The sequence below is a fragment of the Camellia sinensis genome, chromosome 4 (genome assembly GCF_055761805.1).
Source record: "Camellia sinensis isolate YWXY chromosome 4, ASM5576180v1, whole genome shotgun sequence".
Lineage (NCBI taxonomy): Eukaryota > Viridiplantae > Streptophyta > Magnoliopsida > Ericales > Theaceae > Camellia > Camellia sinensis.
In genome coordinates, this window is record NC_138964.1 from 109,589,828 (window position 1) to 109,596,123 (window position 6,296).

A 6,296-nucleotide genomic window follows, 5' to 3' on the forward strand; every position below is an offset into this window, starting at 1 on the left:
GTCAAGTTCCATGACACATTCCATTGATTAGTTTCCGTTTACCTAATCATCATGCATGGTCTACAACAATCTCGACTATCCTCCACCGATAGCCCAAAGCAGTTATTTCTAAAACAGAAAATAAATGCACAAATGGATATTCAATCAACATTTCTTTTCCTCGTTTCTCACCAATTAATTATCCCAATTAATTAAACAATGTAATTAGGCCATTTTCCATAATTACCATTTCAACCCTTAGGTCCCATTTTCATCAATGATCCAACAATCATTCCATTTTTCTATGCCAAACATGCATCTAGGTTTATTATGAATAAAACCCCAACTTTTGTAAAATTACACAAAAGCCCCAAACTTTCACAAAATTACCAAACCAAGCCCAACATCTCAAAATACCAAAATTTAAAGACAAAACCCATAGAGAGGAGTAGGTTATCCCTACCTCAAATTCGGAGCTCCAAGGGAGAAGAAGACAAAACTCAACGTGCTCCAAAACCCGAGATTTTCAGATTAAAATGAAGCCCTCGACGATCAACAACTTTTTTGTAAAGGCCAAAGGTGAGTAAATCACTCCTACTAGATCAAAACCTAGAGAGAAGGTAGTATCTAGAGTGAGAGGCTCAACAATGGTGATTTTGGAAAAGTAAGAGAGAGAAGAGAAAGCAAAAAGTGATTTGGAAAGTCACAATTTTGGGTCTTTAACCCAGGTCTCCGCTCGAGCGTAAAACATCCCGCTCGAGCGTCCACTCACAGACTTACGCTCGAGCGGCCAACCTCCCGCTCGAGCGCAGAATGCACTCGCTCAGCACTTTTGCAGAAACAGACCTACGCTCGAGCTGCCAACCCTACGCTCGAGCGCACAACACTGCACAACAAATACTGGATGGGTGTATTCCCCGCTCGAGCGCCAACACCTCCGCTCGAGCGTACAGGCCAAAATCTGGGCAACTAGTTTTGGCTTCTAAACTCAACCAACCTGAAACAAAACCGCCCAACACATCCTATAACTCAAATATGTAGTATAAAAGGATGTAAACAAGATAATAATCAACTACCAACATCCACGGACACATGTTCGGATCACTGTACAGCAAGGGTAAACCCGGGATCGCTATAATCTGGTTCACCCGACGATGGCAATTCGCCATTCGATGAAAGAATTTTGTGTTTCGGTCCCCCTCCTTCAACCATAAACATCTAGATTTCTGTCGGAAGCACACCTCCTCCATACGAGCTAGACGAACAAAATCTTGCCTAGCTGCCTCCCTCTTAGCAAGATCTGCCTCCCTCAACCCCCCATTCATCTCTAGCTCATCAAACAACTGCAAAATCCCTAGCACTTCCGCTTTCTGCGTCTCTAGCCGACCAAACGACTCTTTGTTCCATTGTTTCAAGTTACCCTTTAGTAGCTTCAGTTTTTGAGCCAGCCTACCACTCGGTGAGCCAAACACCACGTAGCTCTACCACCACTTCTGGACCATGTCAATGAAACCGGCAGATTGTAACCACATGTTCTCAAAACGGAATGGCGTAGGCCCACCACGAAAACCTCCACAATCCAACAGAAGAGGCCAATGATCTGAAACTGGATGAGGCAAACGAAGCTGCATAACCCCCGCAAAATGTTCCTCCCAATTTCTGCTGACCAAAAATCTATCAATCCGAGACATCTGCCGCCCATTAGACCAAGTAAAGCACCCCCCATGAAGCGGAAAATCCATCAGTTGACAATTATCAATAAATGTACAAAAGGCCCGCATCGCACCGTTCACCCGACTATTTCCCACCTTCTCAAGCGGCCTTCTGACCACATTAAAATCACCCTACACACCATGGTTCGGACACCGGAACGCAACCATATCCAGCTCTAATAAGAACTCAGCCCGTTCTGCATGACAAACCAGCCCATATACTCTTGTAAACACCCACCGAAAATTATCTGCCACACACCTAAACAAGCAAGAAACCGAGAAACCCCCTATCACCTGTCCCTCCCTCACTACGATCCTGTTGTTGCAACATAGTAGAATCCCTCCTGCTGAACCCACTGCAGGCACATAAATCCATTCCATAAAACGACCACCCCAAAGTTGTCGCACCACTGCATCCTCCATTATTTCCATTTTTGTTTCTTGTAAACATACCACATCCGCTCTAGCATTTCGCACCACTGCCCTGACAACCATCCTTTTATCCCTATCGTTCAACCCTCGCACATTCCATGACAATTTTTAATCTCATTTCAACAAAAGGGCCCCCCCCGTGGCTTACGAACCTTTTGCCCTGCCATCCTGTCGACATGGTCATAATTAATTGAACAATGCAGATTTTTTAAGCTCACGAGCCCCTTTCCGACCTGCTATTGATGACATCTTTCCAGAACTAGAACTCCCTGGCCTTCGTGAAGCCTCTACCGCTAAAAATAATCTCATTGCATCTGCCTCATGTCCTTCAAAAGACACTCCTAACAAGCAGCTTACCTCACTAATCCTTTCCAGGACCCATTCAGACACAGCAGAGTCAGAAGGAATCGCAGTCTCACCAAACCCAGCATGATGGCTTGAAGCTGAATTTGAACTCTGTTGCCACAGCCTTTCGTCACTCCCCATAGCCAAAGGCTGAACCAGCAGGGCTAGATCGTGCCCGACAGCATCCAAAGTCTCCATTCGATCTCCCTACGACATCGCAGCTGTCTGCGGCTTTTCCGTAAGTCGACATGACTTCCCAGCTATCTGCATCTTTTCCGTAAGTCGACCCCCAACGTCGTGAGACCGTGGCAGCAAAGGCCTCACCTCGAGACGATTGACCTCGTCCACCTGCATCGCCCCCTGCCAAGGTTCGAAATCCTCACCACCATCAGCCAAGCAGTCCGACGTTGATGGGTCACCCGTCGTTACAGTCGGAACTATCGCAGAGGTCGAAACCTGATCCACTTGAGGAAGATCCAAACCCTGATAAAGGCTATCAAAAATATGGGCCACTGGAGTCATGTATCCAGCAGATTGGACCCTGCTCTACCCAGATGGACTCTTCCCTTTATTGCCCAAGTGCTCATTCAATTGAAAATGGCCCACTTTCCCCACATTGAGCCCAAAATCCACTGCCACTCCCAGAGCCCACATGCACTGAAGGGTTTCTAGTTGGCCCAAGTCCATTAAATGGACCCAGACCCAGTCCCTCCAAGCTGCCATTTTGATCACAGGTGGACCGAAATTGTGGCCCAACACACTGATTACCTCCCCATAAACCTTCGGCCCAAGAGAGACCCAGCCCCCTGACCTCGCTGCTTAGGTAACCATATCTGAGATGATCTGCTTCTATCTCTATTATTCGGCAAATCTGGCCTCCGCCATTCTCGCCCAAAATCACGATGGCCAAATCGCCCTAAATCTCGCAATTTGAATTTCAGTCGTGGTTGAGCACGATTTTCCGACAAACTCCACCGTTCCATGGCTGGACTCACCTCTAACCAGACTGGAAGGACGTACCGCCATTGGCCCCATCGCACATGAATCCGCGACGGAACTCCATGCCCCGAACCCCGAACCTTCAAACGAATACAACCCAGCGACTCCATCGTCGTCGTCGCCACATCGGTGGCCAGAAAACCCCCACACCGATTCCCAATTGCTTGAAACACTTGCTCCCCTCGAAGGTGAATCGGAAGTCCCAACACCTGTACCTAAACACTCTGTAGAGGCAAGGGATGATCCTGAGTACACAGTACCTCCGGCGACCACCATTCAAGCTATAGGGGTCGGCCATCAACCACCCGTGCATTATTCAGAATTCGAGTGGTGCCAGATGGTGAATTGTTTGTATTCAGAGAAAATGTATATATTAGGAGGCAAGTGTCAATGCCTTTTGCATATTTGTTGTAGGATTGCACTGGCTATATACCATTGACTACCCAAATAATGTGTAATAGAAAGGGTACATATGTGATATGCTGAATGATAATTGGATTTGGATGGACCTCTATGATACAATAAGACAATGTAACAAGAAGCCAAAAAACTTTTTGAGTCCAATAAATTCAATCTTAAATGTTCTTTCAAATGGTTTGTCTTTACAGCTTTTGTATTGATTGAAATTGTTTCTATATCAAGTCTTGATGGTTATATGGGTTTGTTTTTATGGTTGTCTTCGTGTTTGGTGCCTTTTGTAATCAATCTGGCAATTAAATATGTTAACATGTGCAAGGTAGTTAATTTATGCTTAACTTGATCAAAATCCCCCTAGTTTTGTAGGCTTAAAAAATAAAAATAAATAAAAATAATAAAAAAAAAAGTTGTGTACTCAAAACAAAATTTTGTTAGGTTGGCTGAAGACAAATATTGATGGTAGGTAGTTTAATGCATACATGTATGTCAATGCAATCTGTTTTGTTTTGCGTTGTGTTGATGTTTCAGGTGAAGTATTCGAATGAACCGGACAATCCTACCAAGTGAAGTTCTCTAAACTTTGTCGATGCTGAGTTTCACAAGAATTGGCCTTTTTTTTATTTCGTTTTAATTTTCTTGAATGTTTTCCTCCATTTTCTCAGCTTCCAAACGGTGCAATTGTGCTTGCTAAATCATGGGTTTTATCTGATTTTGTGTGTGTGTGTGTGTTTTCTGGTGCCTTTTTTATTTCAGCGTGCAAAGCTAGGGGCTCCGATCTCCGAGTTCATTTCAAGGTATGTTGATGAGTTCGATCATATGGATTTGCCATTGTGTCTGTAGTGTTGCGTGTGCTATTATTCAATCTTGAATCATATATTGTAGTGTTGTATCAGATTGTTCCTGAATTGATGGTGTTGTGATAAATTGATGTAAGAATGTTGAATTAATGGTATTGGCAGGTTGGTCTGTCTATGGTCATGTGCGATTCGTAGGACAGGATTAGCTTTTGTGTTTCTTTCTTACTCAGCCTGATGAAAAAAAAAAAAAAACAGGGCTCCTCACCTTTTGTGGATCAGTCTCTCGTAAACTGGAGGGAAATTGTTGCATTGTGATTTGGTGAACCTATGTAAGTACGTTAGTGGCAGATGGTTCAGTAAATAATGGCACATTTTAACTGCTCTCCAAATCCAAATTATAGTTTTTTTATTGAAATCTTTTGTGATCTGTTGTTGGCTTTGTTTAGTTCACCTTTTCAACTCGAATACAAACAAATGACATGCGTTTTTCATAAATACTATGCAACGTACAAGGCCGAGAATTGAGGATGAAGCAATTGTGCAGGGGATTTTATTTTTGTTAAAAATGTCTCTGTTAACCTTTCACACTTGAGCTAGACAGAGTTCGCTTATGGGTTTTTCCAGTAAGAAACCAAATAAAATCAAAATTGAAGTCGCTGACTAACTAACACATACTGATGATGCATTCCAATAGATATTGTAACCATTTTGATGTATACGATCGTTTTTTGATTATTGTAAGACTAAATAATATTAAAGGCACCTTAGTATAGGTTCTGATTGTTTTTTATTGCATTAATTACTGTAGATTATGAAGTGGAATGAGCAGTGGGGGAATGGGATTTTCGCAGGGCCTCTTTAATTGAACATCTTCATTTGGCATGGAATTTTTCAAATAATATTTTATGTTTTGTTTGAAGCTAGTTATTTGGTTTTATTTGAAGCTTAATGGATTAATAAGGCTCCCGAGACACTCTTCTTGAACATTGACACTTGATTATTGTTTGTGAGCAAGTTACTTAAGAGCTCGGAAGGGGCATGGTGTGTTTTTTATTTTATTGAACAAATTACAAACATCTCCCTCGAGGTTTGGTGAAAATATAGATTTTCCCCTGAGGTTTGAGAAATTACATCCCGCTCCCTGAGGTTTATATTTTTATAACAAATTGTCCCCTGAAGTTTTTATTTTCACACAGATTCCCCTCTAATTTGTTATGCAAATTTGACCATCAAGGGGCAATTTGTAATTTCTCAAACCTTAGGGGGGAATTTGTATTTTCAACAAATCTCGAGGGGGGTATTTGTAATTTGTCCTATTTTATTTTATTTTTTTTCATTTTTAGTGTTTTTTATATTGCCAAGTCCCATTTCACCGCTTGAGTGAATGTTACATTGTTATGTTTCTTGTTGATGCTTAATGGATATTGTTTTGGCCATAGCTATTCCCAAAGTGCTTAATGTTACATTTTTATTTTTTTTATATATATATTTTTTTGCGACAGTAACAAGATGGTCGCTACTACATTGTGGGCATCTTTTGAACTTTTTGGGACAGTAAAACATTGGTCGCCATAAGTAGGTTGGGTGATCACAAATAGTTTGCGACTGTTGTTTT

At 42.1% G+C, this 6,296-nt stretch overlaps 1 non-coding gene across 1 annotated transcript; it reads left to right on the forward strand.

Moving 5' to 3' along the window:
• Nucleotides 1–4,926: 4,926 nt before the first annotated feature.
• LOC114283790 (small nucleolar RNA snoR74) lies at nt 4,927–5,055 on the forward strand. The gene has a single exon (XR_003636684.1). It is a non-coding gene; the product is annotated as a small nucleolar RNA snoR74 (small nucleolar RNA).
• The last annotated feature ends 1,241 nt before the right edge of the window (nt 5,056–6,296 follow it).